Consider the following 18407-nt stretch of genomic DNA (forward strand, 5'->3'; position numbering starts at 1 on the left):
CTGCGAAAGTGCGATTGCTACAGGACAAGGTACACAACCACCCGGAATACCGCTATGGTTGAGCGCCTTGCTCTCGGCCGTATATCAAACCGCGTCATCAGTAGTTTGAGAACAGATGGCAGGCGCGTGCAATCAAGTTCGTGGCTCCACTAATGAATAGCAGGCGCTTATAAATTGTAGCTGATTATCTAGCGTGTTTTCTAAGGACCAAAGGAAGGAACGTCCGTGCGATCACGCGGTGCCTTACGCCTCGTGTATGCTGCAAACGCTCAGTCCTGCAGGCGATGTGCGCACAATATGGACAACTTAAGGGGAACGATAACGTAAAGATAGCCCATCCTGATTCTATTCCATTTCCGCCACTAGCCATCCGCGACAGGTAAAACTCTTTTGGGCCGCGCCCACTTACATATCTAGTCATGCACTCGTCAACCACGAAGATTCCCCATCTCAAAATGACGTGTACGCACTGATTATGCATGGTTATGCTGAGCAAAAGATAGAGTTCTTTCCGATCTATGCCTTTGTAGCCGTAAGCCCTCCGCTATATCAAACATTTCTGGGCCGCGCCCTCTTCGCCTGTCTGTCACGCGACGTCACAAAACCGCGAGAACCCACTACGTGAAAGTGACGTGTATTCATAATAATCTGTTATTGCGATAGCAATTATATGAACACTCCAGCTGCATGTCTGCCGTCGCCGTGATGTTACGTATAAAGTCCAAGTGAGATAACGTTGTCGCGCGTCGTATGCTGCGTGTGCGAGGGAAAACATGCGAGGGTGCGCCGTCGATGGTGACTCAATCTCGTGCGCGCAAGGGAGAAAAGCGAGGAGGAAGCGCACCGTCTTCCGTCGCTCGCAAGGCACCGGAGGAAGGGGAGTAAGGGGGGCGTTCTACTCCGGCAGCTGCTGCGTAATGCGCGGCCGCGCGGGCCCTGCGTAATAGTCTCTGCGTAAGACCCTGGCTCTGCGTAATAGGCCCTGCGCTCGGGCCCTATCTTGAAAGCGATCTGCGATGGGAACAGAGTCTAGGCTTCTAGGCACACCGAGGGCCGATAGATTCGTGTGTGCTGTGTTCTCGCCGCTTACCGCAAAGACTCGTGTAAGGGCCGCACTTTTTCATAATTTTGGTGATGTGCGACCGTTACACGGGACCGAAAATTTTCATCAAAATGATGCTGGCGCAGTTTTGACTTGTGCACATGTGCACGTAGCCCGCATCCCCGGATGTACCAGTGTATCAGAGGTCAACGCGCAGTTCTCGCCCTCTAGTAGCGGCATGCGGAAGTACGCACCGAGCTAAAATTTACCGATGCGCGCGCGCGGCATAAGGGTACCGAACGCGATTGCTCTTCCGCTCATTTTTTTTTTTGCAAATTTGGGCTGCCAAGTTCGCCTTGAAGCGTGAGGCAGCACGAAGGTCAATTCGCTCGCTCCTGCTGTCGTGTTTCTTGGCCCCAGCGAGTTTCTACGGTCATCGAGCTAGATGTATTCATGTTTGCTTGTGCGTGCGTGACATCATGCTTGTTAATTTAGTAAGCGAATGTTAACAAGTTTATACGGCCAATAAAACCATCAGAGTCCTTCAATGCTATTATCCTTACTTCGTATAGCTGTCTACTAATTTGCTATCGAAATCGATGCTTCGCATTTCGGGCGAAACTGTTATACTTTTTTTTTTTATGACCAGATAAATCTAATCTTTTAAGTGACAAGCGGTTTATCTCCAACATTAGTTGCACCACGCGCTATCATATTTCGCAATCGCCAAGCACGCTTTGCACTACTTTCTTGAAGTAAATCTCATTACCACTTTCTAAAGCAGAAATATTGTTGTTGTTTTTTTTGTTTACATAGGACTATTTCTGCTCATGGCACTATCAGACTATACCGGAGACCACTCGGAAGACATCACTTTGTCAACGTAGAAATAAAAATATCGTTATAAAGAAAAGAAAGCGCAGGAACGCCTGTGAACAGTTTATTGCGCCTTTGTACGCCCGAAGACAGTGCAATACCGAGTCGAACCGCGGTGGAGGTGACGCAGGATTTAAGCACTCCTCATACGTGGGCCGATCCTGAAGAAAGTGCATTGCCGGGCCGACCCGCGCCGGAGGTGAAGCAGGCGTTAGGCACTACCCATACGTGGACTGATCCCGAAGATAGTGCAATACCGGGCCGACCTGCGGAGTGTTTGACGCAGGCGTTAAGCACTCCCCATACGTGGGCCGATCCCGAAGATAGTGAAATGCCGGGCCGACCCGCGGCGGAGGTGAAGCATGCATTAAGCAGTCCCCATACATGGGCCGCAATGGCGTAGCGAGGGGGGGGGGGGGGGCTTGTGGGGCTTCAGCCCCCCCCCCCCGCGAAATTTTTTCGTGCTGTCATGCACCGCCGACCAAAATAACCCCCGTCGCCGGAAATCATTCTGGATTTTATCTAGAATGTCTTTTTCATGCTCGAAAAGACATTTCGGCGCGATCATTGCGAACTCTAGCTAGATTTCGTGGCAACGCCCATAAACCGGGAGTCACATAATGCAAGGAGCTCCATCCAAGCACAGAGTTTGAAGAGCGTTTCGATGGCGAACGGGCTCGTCGCGGCATCTCGCGGAGGACGCGGAATCTACGGAGCGCATGAATTTCAATTTTGAAACTTTATGGTACAAAGTTATGATAAACTTTTGATGCGAAAGGTGCATTGCCATTTCCAAAGTCGCGCATTAGATTTTCAATGCCGGAACTTTGTGGATTTGATGTTGTTATAGACATTGGACGCCAAAGGTGCATTGACTTTTCTAACGTCGTACTTTCTAACGACAAGCCAAATCAACACACTATCAGACAAGTTGAAAAAAAAACTCTAAAGTTGACAAAGCACGCCAGCGAGGTCTGATGAGATGAAGCGTTGTGGTGGTTAATTTGTGCCATCATGTCACAGAAAAGAATACTGTATCATTTTTTTTCACCTGCGCCAAAGCATCCATGTGAACACCCTAAAGCCAGCAAATGTAACTACGTTCTTATTTATTTTTCTACTTTGACTTTTATTCGCGAGGACACATTGAGCCTCATCAATTTTCTTGTTCTCGCTACCAGCGGGCTGCTAGAGCCAGCCAGAGGGCATGCGTTTTTATCGTGTTTCCCCGACCACCGCGCGGCGCACTTCAGTGCGCCTTCATTTTTCTCTGGCTAAGTGGATTTTCGCCTGGAAGAGTTTTGGACGCTTTCTGGCTAGCAGACGGGATAAAGAAACAATGGTCGCTCGCTGCCATCACTGCGGGGACTCGACGGATTGCAACGCATTCGCTCGAGCGCTACCTCTCGGGAAAGTCTTGTCTTGCCGGTGTAGGACACCGAGCAGTATGCTTATGGTTCTCTGCGGACCAAGCGTCTCATGTTTTCTTTGATATTCCTTCGGTAGGTGCCCAAAGTAGGCGTTCACTTGTGGCCAACATGCTTTCCTTCGCGTTTCTTTTTTTTATTTCGGTGCCCCCGGCCCCCACACACACAAAAAAAAAAAGAAAGACATTGTTGCAGCGCAGCGAATTGTCGCATGGTGAAAGTTCGATTTTGTTGCTCCTTTTGCGGAAAGTAATAGGCCACGGGGCGCTTCATTTACCGGCTACTCTTATGAACTTATTGGGATAGCAATTATGTGGACACTCCAGGCGATTTCCTGCCGTCGCCGTCTCCCTCATGTTTCGTATAAAGCCCAACGGCGATAACATCGTGACCGCGCGCCGCATGCTATATGTGCGAGTGCAAGCGTGGGGGGGTGGAAGTGGCATGGGTGAGCCGACGATGGTGGCTCGGTTTTGTGCGCGCAAGGGAGAAAAGCGTGCAGGAAGCGCGCCACCTTCTGTCGCGCGCGATTATCAGGGGAGTGGAGGGGGGAGGTGGCGTGCCTTAGGATTCTGTGATTGCGCAGCATGTTTATTTGCCTTGTTTGACGCATTATATATAGTGACTTTTGCTTAGATATCTAGATTTATTGGAGACTTATACGTACATTCAAATTTCTTGTTGCGAGGTTTTGTGTACACGTTGTTATATTATGGGGTTTTACGTGCCAAAACAACTTTCTGATTATGAGGCACGCCGTAGTGGAGGACTCCGGAAATTTGGCCACCTGGGGTTCTTTAACGTGCACCTAAATCTGAGCACACGGGTGTTTTCGCATTTCGCCCCCATCGAAATGCGGCCGCCGTGGCCGGGATTCGATCCCACGACCTCGTGCTCAGCAGCCCAACACCATAGCCACTGAGCAACCACGGCGGGTTGTACACGTTGTCGTGAACTTTGTTTCCAGTGACACTCTTTAGCCCTTTATCAAGCTGTATCTTCGCATTTCTAATGTACGAGGGTGATTGAAATGAAAGTGAGCCAACTCGATCACCCCGCGCAATAATGGTTCGGTTCATTATCTGCGAGGCATGCGCGTAGTACACAGACATTTCTCATTTACAAACGTGACACGCAGGTGGGAGGATAAATGTTCTTTAATGCTCTCATACACTGGGTTGAACATGGTCACGTGACATAATGGACGCTCAAAAAGTTGGACAGCGTGGTGTCGTGGGGTTTTTGACAGCTGAAGGTGTCTCCCAAAAAGAAATTACTATAGCCGTATGGCTGCCTTCTACAATGAACTTTTCATTTCATTGGCCACTGTGAAGCGTTGAAGCAAACGGTTCAAAAAAGGACGTGAAAGTTGCAAAGACGATCCAAGACCGGGCCAAAGCCACCGTCAACAATTTCAATCACCCCCAACACAATTTCAAAGGTTGATGAGCTGATAAGACAAGAACGGAGGATAAGCATCGATGAATTGGCAGAGCAACATCAGTCACGGTTCGGTTCACACGATAATTCATGAACATCTCGGTTATCGACTCTTGTGTGCGCAATGGATGCCCAAGATGTTGAACCGCTGCCAGAAGAGGGAGAGGTTCGGCGCTGCCTTGACTCATCTGAACCGCTATCACAATGGGGGTGACGACTTTCTGTCTGCAATTGTGACCGAGGACGAATCATGGTGCCATTACTACGAGCCTGAAACACGATGGCAAAGCTTACAGTGGAAACATTCGAATTCACCACCTCCAAAGAAAGCAAAGGTCGTCATTTCCGCCGGAAAGGTGTTGTTGACTTTTTTTCTATGGTCAGGGGCCATTTCTGATCGAATTTGCTAAACCTGGAGAGTCTATCAATCGTTTCCGGTATTGTGAAATGCCGGATCGGCTGCGTGTCGCAATCAAGAACAAACGACGTGGAAAATTGGCGAATGGGGTCATCTTGCTCCACGACAATGCCCGTCCCCACGTCGCTGATGTGGTTAATACAAAACTGGCCGAGTTCAAGTTGGAAACGCTGCAATATTCGCCATACAGCCCTGACCTGTCGCCTTGGGACTTCCACAGTTTGGGGCAATTGAAAAAAAAAAACAGCTCAAGGGAACCTGATTTGTGCCGGATGATGACGTGAAAAAGTCAGTTACAGACTTTTTTAAGCAGCAACCCAAGGAGTTCAATGAGACGGCAATCACGGGACTCGTTAGTCAGTGGGACAAATGTCTAAATGCTCATGGAGGCTACTTTTAAATAAAGTACCCCGTTTTTCATATATTCGCATTGGCTCACTTTGATTTGCCTCGCCCTCGTATATTTTGCAAAACTGCTGCTTTTTATATATGCTGTCTGTTGAGACTATAATTTTGGTGCAATTGCAATACACGACCGCTGACAGATCCTGCGCAATACATTGGAACAAAGGAAAGTGTCACTGAGATTTTTCCCTGGCTGTTGCATATGTTCAAAAATGTAAACAAGGTTCTTGAATGACGAAGTTTCATTTAAAATATTTGTCCTCAACTTGTTCATTTCATGGTCTTTACATTTTTCATATCAGCAGCATGCACTGCTTCGCTGGTTTCAAACTGATATATTTCTAAAGTTTGTGTAATATTTGCTTTACTTATTAAATAGACAAAAACATGGAAGCATTGATGTCAGTTATTTCGGGCACAACTTTTGGGACATACGAGTATATTCTTTTATTAAAAAATACATATTTTACTTGTCTGGACAGTGCGTAGCGTTCAAGAAGTCATTTACAGCATCTTCGGCGATGACAATGCAGTTATTATTCATTTATTTGATCCATCGGCGAATTCTGTAAGGAGGAGGCCAAGCTGCAACGTGAGCCCCCTCCCCCCTTCCCCGAATGAAATTTCTGGCTACACCACTGATGGGCCGATCCCGAAGACAGTGCAATACCGGGCCGACCCGCGGCGGAGGTGATGCAGGCTTTAAGAAATCCCCATACGTGAGCCGGTCTCGAAGATAGTGCAATGCCGGGCCGACTCGCGGCGGAGGTGAAGCAGGTATTAAGCAGGCGTTAAGCACTCTCCATACGTGGGCCGACCCCGAAGATAGTGCAATACCGGGTCGACCCACGGCGGAGGTGCAGCTCGTCATTAAGGGGCCCACATACACAGCTTCGCTGGTCATTTTTCTTCATAGAGTGGAAGGGAATTGATTGTTTTTTAGCCAAATAACGGCTTTAAATGTGAAGACAACATATCCATTCGCAGCAGTGGGCCTTTCTGGGCCGGCCCGGCCTTATCTGCCGGTATCTCCGCGGCACGGCGCTGCTGTCAGTTATTGAATATTGTTGAAGGTGGCGGTTGTGCTTCACTCGTTCACGGCGTACGAGCAACGAAGTGTGATTCATTTTCTATGGAGCAAGGAACGAATGCCCATCGAAATACACAGGGAAATTCAGCCCACGTATGGGGGAAAGGAGTCGCGCTTTGAGAAGTGCGAGGTGGTGGTGCGGTGAGTACGCAAAAGGCTGTGAAGACTTGCATGACAATGAGCGTTAGGGAAGACCGAATTCTACCACGGGGACATCTAAAATTTATGATTGCGATGGGACAAATGTCTGAACCGGTGTGGGGACTATGTGGAAAAGCGGTGTAAGGTACGTAGAATATAGTGTGTATATTTGTACATGTACCTTATTTTGGCTAATAAAAAAATAGAGGCAAAGACTTTCTGATTCGCCCTCGTACTTATTCGGTCAAGTAACAGCCAGCCTGAACTTCTCAACTTTCCAGTTTTAGTTTTAAATACGTATGACGCGCTTACAGATCAAAGTATATTGAAAACGGTGATCTAAGCAAAGCTTGTCACCTGTTTTTATAGCGCTAATTCTTATCGCTGGACGCTGGAAAATGTGCTCGCTACCGATGGCAGGAGCAAAGAGAGAAAGGGTTACGCTGAGCCGACTAACTTGCAGGGGTGAGCTGTGTCACGATGGAAGTAATTCGGTTTAAAGTTATCCTGCGAAGGTCAGCACAGCAGCACAAGACTACGTAACTTTGTTTTCATCGCCAATGTTGTCCGCCCTTCTAATCAGACCTTCCAGATCGTATTTTGGGTCAATGCTGCTATAGTGCATGCATTGACGCATCGCATTGTTAACGCACTGCAGCGTTAAGCGGAGACCTGAGCAGCAACAAAATTGTAATGTCTGTGACTAACGGAACGAGCAACTGAACACACAGTACACGCTGAACAAACAAACGCAGTATTACAGCGCAGACGCAGTAGCTGAAGACGAAAGGCTGCAGTTCATCGTCGAAAAAAGGGCCGACAAATAATTATGAGCGCGCCGCAACAACGGAACAGCAATAACGAGCAACCAACGCCGCGTACATCAGTGTGTACACGCACGTGTACACTCTGAGCAGACGACGACAGGAGCAATCGACACTAAGCGTGGTGACGACGGTGACTCCGCTCGATTTGGCAGGAAATAGTGTCCTGGAACATTCCGTATATACTGTTCTACAAGCCTGCGGCTCGCATAATATATGGCGCGTCCAGGGCTGGACGCTAAACGGATTAGACCTATAGCGGACTGCGTGGTGCGGCTTGACAGGCGGCGAGATTTTGTTGTCCCCACCGTGAAACGGCTTCGCCATGAGCGTTTCTTAAAACCGTGACCTCCTCAATCATTGATTGATTGGCGCTTTCTAGCGTGATTGGCAGACGTTGCCCCACAATAACGGTAACATCCAGTTGCCATTCATTCGTCCGTTCGTGTTCTCTTCAATTGTTCTTGTTCATTTATTAATAAAATGCGTGTGTATGTGTGCCTTCTTATTCTTTTTTTTTTGTCCGTGTTTTCCTTGCGCTTGTACAGTTCTTAAAAAATGGAATACCAACGTGCCCAGATTGCAACATTGCTATTCAAAAAGCATAAGGACAGGCTCCCCATATACTCAAGGTCACATTTCAAAGTTGTCGCTGGCGGTCGACGGTTTTACCTCTCGGTTTACCATGCAGTTCTTCGTGAATACACGCAACTGATTGAGTAGATGTAAATAATTAACTTTTTCAAGAAACAATACGTATTTTGTTGAAGTGAAAGAGCACGAAAGATCGGGTTACCGCTGTACTGCTCTGACATTTCTTCACTGCGTAGGATAGAGTAAATGAAGAGCATAGAATGCTAGTAAAGTTAGGCTGTGGTCTACTAGTTATCTAATACCTTGCGCAAAAACGGTCTATTGCTAAACGTGCGTGCACTTAAGAGAGGAAGCCAGTTTAATGAGATTTGCGAGGATACGACGCGACACTATATATATATATATATATATATATATATATATATATATATATATATATATATATATATATATATATAGAGAGAGAGAGAGAGAGAGAGAGAGAGAGAGAGAGAGAGACAACCGAGTACAAGTTGTATGGGAAGGTAGACAAGCTAATGAAGTAGTGGGAATTCACCAAGGACTGAAGCAAGAAGATCTCCTTTCTTTCCATTGTTGTTCACGCTTTATGTTAAGGGCATAGAAAAACGATGGGAAAACATCGAATTAGGGTTTGATATAACCTACATGCTGTAAGAGTTGGGGTCGGGCATGTCAAAAGGGGTAGCTGACGCATGCCGTCGTCCGACTTATCCACGCCAAGGGCGTTTTTGAAGGGAGGAACACGTTCTCATCGAGAACGAGGAGTTCTGGCTTTATTTACAATATTTACATGAAGAGTGGAGAACGTTAAGTATAATCACTCTAGCATGATTGAATTGAAGCCCTGAGGAGCCGAAAACGTCCCCTCTGTCCTCCCTATAGGTCCTCAGGCCAGGAAAAACTGCCGTCCCCACCTTCGTCCAATCGGAGCGTCCAAAGTCATCGAAGGATCCGCGTTGAGGGCGAGGGTTCACACAATTTCACACTCCCACACATTTGTTCACTGAACACACAGAAAGGAGGGGAGCTTCATAGACGGGAATTGTCACGCTTGTCTGAAGCTGGTGCGTCTTGGTTCCTGGGATGACCCAACAGTTAGCTGGAGCGTTTGTCAAACGACCGTGTCGGCTACCGGAGTCCGTGAGGAAACGTCGTAGAACATTCTTTTCCAGGAGTTTCTTGCTTCCATCGTCCGTGAATGCGACAGTGTACCAACAAACAACACTGGATCCTCCAAGCATGTCTCGCCCCCCCCTGTCGCCGCAGGTCCGTCCGAGGGGGACGCATTGTGAGCTTCACGAAGCGATTCGTCGCAGTGGTGCACGAGTGGCTAGAAGGTCAGTACCTCCGCTGGCCGATCGTAACAATGCGTAATGGACATGTATGGTGCAACAGAAGCTCACTGGGCGCATCTATGCGGACGACATAGTTCTACTAGCGGACAATAGCGATTTACAGACACTTGCGAATATATATGAAAACGCAGCGACAAATCTAGGCCTCCAGTTTAGTACAGAGGAATCATGAATTATGATCTTTAATGAAGAGACGAGTAATTACGTGGTTTCAATTCAACAGCAAGTCATACCTATGGCCAAGCAATATATATATATATATATATATATATATATATATATATATATATATATATATATATACACACACACAAATATTACGCTGGAACATGAGAGGTCTTATCCACAACCTCGATGACATTAAATAACTTTTACACAAATACACTCCAAAGGTGCTATGTGTTCAGGAGACATATATCTTAAATCTACGCAAACAGACTTTCTCCGGCAATACGATATTTTCCGGAAAAACCGAGACGACGGTGTTGCATCGTCCAGCGGTGTGTCTATAACAGTCGACAGTGCGGTTTTAGGGAAGGTAGATGCACAACAGATCACCTTGTCCGCATCGAGACAAATATCCGTGATGCCTTTGTGCACAAACAGTTTTTCTTGTCAGTAATTTTAGATATGGAGAAAGCGTACGAGACAATTACTTGGCGCTTTGGAATCTTCCGCGATCTGTCTGGAATGGGAGTCCGAGGCAACTTATTGAATGTGATTCAGAGTTACCTCTCCCATCGCACGTTCCGTGTTAGAGATGGTAACGTTCTGTATCGTCATTTTATGCAAGAGGCTGGTGTTCCACAAGGTGGTGGGCTGAGCTGCACTCTTTTTATTGTCAAAAATGAATTCGCTCCACATTGTCATACCACGTACTATGTTTTATTCTGTATATGCGGATGACATCCAGATAGGTTACAGATCACGTAATCTAAGTGTCTGTGAGCGACAAGTACAGCTTGGCTTAAATAAGTTGTCTAAGTGGGCAGACGAGATAAAATTGCTGATAAAATTGTTGATAAAATTGCATAAACAGGCCTGGAGTGCGGCCTGATCCCGGTGACCAGAACCGGTAACACACTCCCTCACCAGAGCAGGATTGGCCACCCTGGTGCAGTACTTGGCCACAACCTCCTATATGAATACAACAATCAAACGCCGGCCCTCAGTCCCCAGCAGCTGCGAAGCAACTGACCACGGCGGCGGTCAGACCTGTGACGCAGCAGAGGGTGTTAAGAATCCGTGGATCCGGACAGGTCGCCATTGGAATCTGAACTTGGTAAGGTTTAACGCTAGAACGTTATCTAGTGAGGCGAGTCTAGCAGTGCTATTGGAGAAATTAGAGGGCAGTAAATGGGATATAATAGGGCGCAGTGAAGTCAGGAGGACAAATGAAGCATATAAAGTGCTAAAAAGCGGGCACTTCCTGTGCTACCAAGGCTTAGCCGAGAGACGAGAACTGGAAGTCGGATTCCTGATTAATAAGAATGTAGCTGGTAACATACAGGAATTCTATAGCATTAACGAGAGGGTGGCAGGTCTTGTTGTGAAACTTAACAAGAGGTACAAATTGAAGGTCGTACAGGTCTACGCCCCTACATCCAGTCATGATGACCAGGAAGTCGAAAGCTTTTATGAAGACGTGGAATCGGCGATAGGTAAAGTCAAAACAAAATACACTATACTGATGGGCGATTTCAATGCAAAGGTAGGCAAGAAGCAGGCTGGAGACAAGTCAGTGGGAGAATATGGCATAGGCACTAGGAATAGCAGGGGAGAGTTATTAGTAGACTTTGCAGAACAGAATAATATGCGGATAATGAACACCTTCTTTCGCAAGCGGGATAGCCGAAAGTGGACGTGGAGGAGCCCGAATGACGAGACTAGAAATGAAATAGACCTTATACTCTGCGCTAACCCTGGCATCATACAAGATGTGGACGTGCTCGGCAAGGTGCGCTGAAGTGACCATAGGATGGTAAGAACTCGAATTAGCCTAGACTTGAGGAGGGAACGGAAGAAACTGGTACATAAGAAGCCGATCAATGAGTTAGCGGTAAGAGGGAAAATAGAGGAATTGCAGATCAAGCTACAGAACAGGTATTCGGCTTTAACTCAGGAAGACGACCTTAGTGTTGAAACAATGAACGACAATCTTATGGGCATCATTAAGGATTGTGCAATAGAAGTCGGTGGTAACTCCGTTAGACAGGATACCAGTAAGCTATCGCAGGAGACGAAAGATCTGATCAAGAAACGCCAATCTATGAAAGCCTCTAACCCTACAGATAGAATAGAACTGGCAGAACTTTCGAAGTTAATCAACAAGCGTAAGACAGCTGACATAAGGAGGTACAATTTGGATAGAATTGAACATGCTCTCAGGAACGGAGGAAGCCTAAAAGCAGGGAAGAAGAAACTAGGAATTGGCAAGAATCAGATGTATGCGTTAAGAGACAAAGCCGGCAATCTGGGCAGACTGTTCTAGAAAAACTGGCCACCCTGTATACGCAATGCCTCATGACCTCGGGCGTACCGGAATCTTGGAAAAACGCGAACATAATCCTAATCCATAAGAAAGGGGACGCCAGAGACTTGAAAAATTATAGACCGATCAGCTTACTGTCCGTTGCCTACAAAGTATTTACTAAGGTACTCGCAAATAGAATCAGGAACACCTTAGACTTCTGTCAACCAAAGGACCAGGCAGGATTCCGTAAAGGTTACTCAACAATAGACCATATTAACACTGTCAATCAGGTGATAGAGAAATGTGCAACCAACCCTTATATATAGCTTTCATTGATTACGAGAAAGCGTTTGATTCAGTCGAAACCTTAGCAGTCATGGAGGCATTACGGAATCAGGGTGTAGATGAGCCGTATGTAAAAATACTGAAAGATATCTATAGCGGCTGCACAGCCACCGTAGTCCTCCATAAAGAAAGCAACAAAATCCCAATAAAGAAAGGCGTCAGGCAGGGAGATACGATCTCTCCAATGCTATTCACAGCGTGTTTACAGAAGGTATTCAGAGATATGGTTTGGGAAGAATTGGGGATAAGAGTTAACGGAGAATACCTTAGCAACTTGCGATTCGCTGATGATATTGCCTTGCTTAGTAACTCAGGAGACCAATTGCAATGCATGCTCTCTGACCTGGAGAGGCAAAGCAGAAGGGTGGGTCTAAAAATTAATCTGCAGAAAACTAAAGTAATTTTTAACAGTCTCGGAAGACAACAGCAGTTTACGATAGGTAGCGAGGCACTGGAAGATGTAAGGGAATACATCTACTTAGGACAGGTAGTGACCGCAGATCCGGATCATGAGACTGAAATAATCAGAAGAATAAGAATGGGCTGGGGTGCGTTTGGCAGGCGTTCTGAGATCATGAACAGCACGTTGCCATTATCCCTCAAGAGAAAAGTGTATAACAGCTGTCTTACCAGTGCAGAAACCTGAAGGCTTACGAAAAGGGTTCTACTTAAATTGAGGACGACGCAACGAGCTATGGAAAGAAGAATGATGGGCGTAATGTTAAGGGATAAGAAAAGAGCAGATTGGGTGAGGGAACAAACGCGAGTTAATGACATCTTAGTTGAAATCAAGAAAAAGAAATGGGCATGGGCAGGACATGTAATGAGCAGGAAAGATAACCGATGGTCATTAAGGGTTACGGACTGGATTCCAAGGGAAGGGAAGCGTAGCAGGGGGCGGCAGAAAGTTAGGTGGGCGGATGAGATGAAGAAGTTTGCAGGGACATGGCCACAATTAGCACATGCCCGGGGTAGTTGGAGAATATATATATATATATATATATATATATATATATCCAACCGCTTCCAACTAGCGCCCGCGAATTTCCTAATTTCATCGCCCCATCTAGTCTTCTGCCGTCCTCGACTGCGCTTCCCTTCTCTTGGTACCTATTCTGTAACCTTCATGGGCCAACGGTTACCTAACCTGCGCATTACATGACCTGCCAAGCTCCATTTTTTTCTCTTAATGTCAATTAGAATATCGGCTATACCCGTTTGCTCTCTGATCCAAACCGCTCTTTTTCTGTCTCTTAACTTTATGCCTAGCATTCTTCTTTCCATCGCTCTTTACGCGGTCCTTAGCGTGTTCTCAAGCTTCTTTGTCAGTCTCAAGTTCTGCCCCATATCAGCGCACGTAAAATGCGCTGATTACACACCTTTCTTTCCAATGATTATGGTAAGCTTCCGGTCAGGAGCTGACAATGTCTGCCGTATGCGATACAACCTATTATTTTTCTTCTATGAATGTCCTTTTCATGATCAAGGTTCCCTGTGATTAATTGACCTAGGTAAACGTACTCCTTCACAGATTCTAGAGGCTGACGGCGATTCTGAACTCTTGTTCCTTTACCCGGCTATTCATCATTATCTTTGTCTTCTGCATATTAATATTTAACCCCACTTTTGCACTCTCTATGTTAAGGTCCTCAATCATTTGTTGTATCTAGTCTGCAGTATTGCTGAATAGAACAATGTCATCGGCAAACCGAAGGTTGCCGAGATATTGGCCGTCGATCCTTACTCCTAAGCCTTCCCAGTTTAATAGCTTGAATACTTCTTCCAAGCACGCAGTGAATAGCATTGGAGATATTGTGTCTCCTTGCCTGACCCCTTTCTTTACATGTATCTTCCTACTTTTCTTGTGTAGAGTTAAGGTAGCTGTGGAACCTCTGTAAACATTTTCCAAGGTATTTACTTAAGCGGTCTGTACTCCTTGATTACGTGATGCCTCTGTGACTGCTGGTATCTCTACTGAATCAAATACCTTTTAGTAATCTATGAAAGCCATATAGAGAGGCTTATTGTAGTCTGCGGATTTCTCGATAACCTGATTAATGACATGGATGTGATCCATTGTGGAGTATCCTTTCCTGAAGCCAGCCTGTTCCCTTGGTTGACTAAAGTCCAATGTTGCCCTTATTCTATTGGCGGTTATTTTGGTAAATATTTTGTATAATACTGGGAGTAAGCCAATGGGGCCTATAATTTTTCAGTTCTTTAACGTCGCCCTTTTTGTGGATTAGTATAATGTTTGCATTCTTCCAGTTTTCTGGGACCCTTGCAGTCGATGACACTTCGTACAGAGAGCCGCCAGTTTTCCTAACATTATGTCTCCTCCATCTTTGATTAAATCGACTGTTATTCCATCTTCTCCTGCCGTTTTTTCTCGTTTCACGCCTTGCAAGGCTCTTCTGACCTCATCTCTAGTTATAGGAGGAGTTTCTGAATACTGTTTATTATTGTTTCGAATAGAGTACTCCCGAGCCCTCTGGGTACGTACAGGTCAGTATAGAATTCTTCCGCTGCTTTTTTTATACCTTCGAGATTGCTGATGATATTACCCTGATTATCTTTCAGTGCATACATCTTGGTTGGTCCTATGCCAAGTTTCCTTCTCACTGATTTCAGGCTGCGTCCATTTTTTACGGCTTCTTAAGTTTTTCTCACGTTAAAATTTATAATATCAGTTATTTTCGCTTTGTTGATCAGTTTTGACAGTTCAGCGAATTCCGTCTTATCTCTTGCGTTGGACACTTTCATTCTTTGTCGTTTCTTTATTAGGTACTTTGTTACTTGGGGGAGCTTGCCTACTGGTTGCCTTGGTGCCTTGCCTCCCACTTCAATTGCTGCCTCTGAAGCCAGCCTAGTTTTGGTTTCATTTATTGCCTCTTTGTCATCTTCATCTCTCTGTTCTAAGGCTGCATATTTGTTTGCAAGTACCAGCCTGAATTTGTCTGCTTTTACCCTTACTGCGTCTGGGTTGACCTGTTTCTTCTTGACCAATTTTACTCTTTCTCTCTTCAAATTGAGGTGAATCCTGTCCCTCACTAACCTATGATCACTGCGCTTTACCCTACCTATCACTTTTACATCATGCACTATGCCTGGATCGGCAGAAAGTAGGAAGCCAAGATATATATATATATATATATATATATATATATATATATATAAAGAGATAGAGTGATTTCAGCGACGAAAGCCGGACACCGGCCGAAACGTCGGCGAAAAATACGTTTAGTACATTCGTTTGTTCTTTTTGTGAGATTTTAAAAGAACTGGATCATCCAGATGTGTGTGTGTGTGTGTGTGTGTGTGTGTGTGCGTGTGGAGAGAGAGAGAGAGAGAGAGAGAAGAGAGTTTGCGGATTGGAAAGTGATCTTTGCACTACGTGCCGCCTATTGATCGCTCTGCCGCCGCTTTCCCGTCGGCACGGACGGCCCACTCCAACAACGGAAGCTAATATAGACCTGTACGTAGTTTCCCCTTTGGCTTCTCTGCAGTACACGTTTGCTTTCGCATATGCTTTGCCACAAAGCCTGACAGGGAGGGCCAAGGAGAGCGGAACGAGCCGGTGTGTAGCGCGGGTGGGAGGGGGGTTAGCTAGACGCTGATTTAGCGGCCACAAACCAATAAACAATGACACTACTTTTATTTATTGTGTTATTGACTTGTTCATTTATTGTAAAATATTCAATGGAGTTTATACAAAAGTGCACGCTCATGACTGGCCGAAGCATACTGAGAGCGGGCTCAAGTGGCACGTGCTGTGAAGATCGCCTTCCTTGCGGATTACCCGCTTTCCATAGGAATAAAAAAAGACTGAAATCGCGTCAGTGAAAGTTATCTTTGTCATCTACAGATGTGGTCTTCGATCGCATATTACGAACCATAACAGTCTAGTGTTGCCAATATTTTCTGAAGCGCGTCGCCAAAGTGAGACAAAATAGTCACTAAAACTGTCGCTGTAACTATCAAGTGGATTTTAAGAACGTAGGTGTTCTGAGACACTTTGATGTAAGCCAACGTGAAGTAGATCATTTACCTAGACGTGTCATGTTGGTCTAATGTTCGTGCAGCTGAAGAAAAATAGTGAATTTACGAGCAAGGTATAGAGGGCTTTGGCTTTACTAATGTATTTCTATAGAGTGGGCGAATCTTCCAAGTTTCGAGTACGAATAATTGGTGTGTAACATTTGATTTTTCTTCGAAAATGAACTATTCGGTATTTCCGAATATCAAAACTAACCAAATATTTGGCAATAACAGATTGTTAAAGTCGGGTTACTGTTCTCCACTTACTGAACAAAGTATCGTAAATTATATTTATCAGAACTAAAACTGCGACAAAGTTTCTGACGCAATGCAGAAACAGGATCGGTAATGCAAGCTTAGTTTTCGGTTTTGCGGTGGAAGTGTGGCGCTGGTTAACACACCTTGGGTTAGGTCTTGTACGAATACATAAATGACTGAGACTGCATGGACGTGGGAACTGCCGTCGTCGCCGCAGCACAATCGGAAGTGCAACACATGCGTAATGCGGAAGATGTGAGTTCGGCTCTCACCATCAGCAAGTTGTTTTTTTTCCTCCATTTTCCTTTAGTTTTAAATTTTTTACGCTTCAGTTAAACACCACAAATGATTTCCACTATGCTTTCCTTTTCTTAATTATCTGCTGGTTTCATACACTGTAAACACAAATGAGCCCATATGGGCATTTTAACAGTTGATATGCCATTTTTTCCCCCTAGCTTAAGATGAGTACTCCCACGAGAAGTAAAATAAGCTAGAACCATTATTATACCCCCGACCCCATTTGAAGGGGAATTGCGGTTGTAAAATGGGGGTTTTCAAGGAATAACGGTGGCGTACGGGAAATTGGGAGTGTTCAAATACACCCATATCTGAGACGAGCCAAATAGAGAAAAGAATAACTCAGCCGTGACCAACAAGGCAGTCGGCCGCTGCGACAATTTCAGTAGGATTATTTCTGCAGTCAGATTCGAAATATCCCGCGCAATGTGTGTCCGCGCTGTTTTTCTGTTCGGAGTAGCCGCGCCTTGGCGCTGCACAGGACGCCGAAAGTCGGAACGGTCGTAACTACACTCTAATCTCGGTAACCTATAAGTATACCTATAAACATGAGTAACGAATAAAATGACGGTTACTTCGCCCGTCCTTTTGATGTTTTCATTATATTGCTCATGCTAAGGGTTACAATGACGAAACTGAGTGAGACGGGTGCTGCTTATTAGTTACATTGATCTGCTGCCAGCATGTAACCTCTATATTGTAACCTATAGAATTTTAGTAACCCTTAACCGAGACCCCACGGAGACATTATATAGGGAGGGGAAGTTCGCAATTTACACATTAACAAAGCGCAGGATAAGTTACCTGCGTGCACACATGGTTGATCCACTTGATAAGCACTTGTACGGGTGTTCAGTCGCAAATTTTGACTGAGAGCAAATTACTCATTGAGCCGGCAGAGCCGCATATCGGAAGTAGGCCGCGGGAAAAGAACGCTCTGCAAGAATAATGACGATTCCGGAAGTACAACCATCGACTGAGCCAGTATTATATACAATTAGCGCTTTTCACAGACCCTACATGTGTCCTGCAGAAATCAATCTCGTTGCCGTCGCATGCCGCTGCCGACACATGCCGCCGCAAGTGTTTTTGTTGTTTCTTATGGGTCTCACATTCACGGATTGGGGAGCCCTTTTGACATACGTTTAGCTTATAACATGATAAAATAATGCTCCTCTGGCACTTCTGCCTTTTTCATGAGGCGAGAAAAAAGAAGCATGGTTGTAATTATTATATGGTAGGAACCTGGAAGGGCCTTTTGCCGTGTTTACTCAGTGCGAACTTGGTTGGGTGCATGGGTGCAGCAAGCTCAATCGCAGACTAATGTACGAACATTTTCCTCATATTACAGCCATCCAGC

General features: G+C 45.6%; 1 protein-coding gene across 2 annotated transcripts in view; it reads right to left on the reverse strand.

Moving 5' to 3' along the window:
- Window positions 1-18407, reverse strand: part of LOC129380455 (uncharacterized) — a 142070-nt gene that overhangs the window by 87496 nt on the left and 36167 nt on the right. The window lies entirely within an intron of this gene.

The sequence above is a fragment of the Dermacentor andersoni genome, chromosome 1 (genome assembly GCF_023375885.2).
Source record: "Dermacentor andersoni chromosome 1, qqDerAnde1_hic_scaffold, whole genome shotgun sequence".
Lineage (NCBI taxonomy): Eukaryota > Metazoa > Arthropoda > Arachnida > Ixodida > Ixodidae > Dermacentor > Dermacentor andersoni.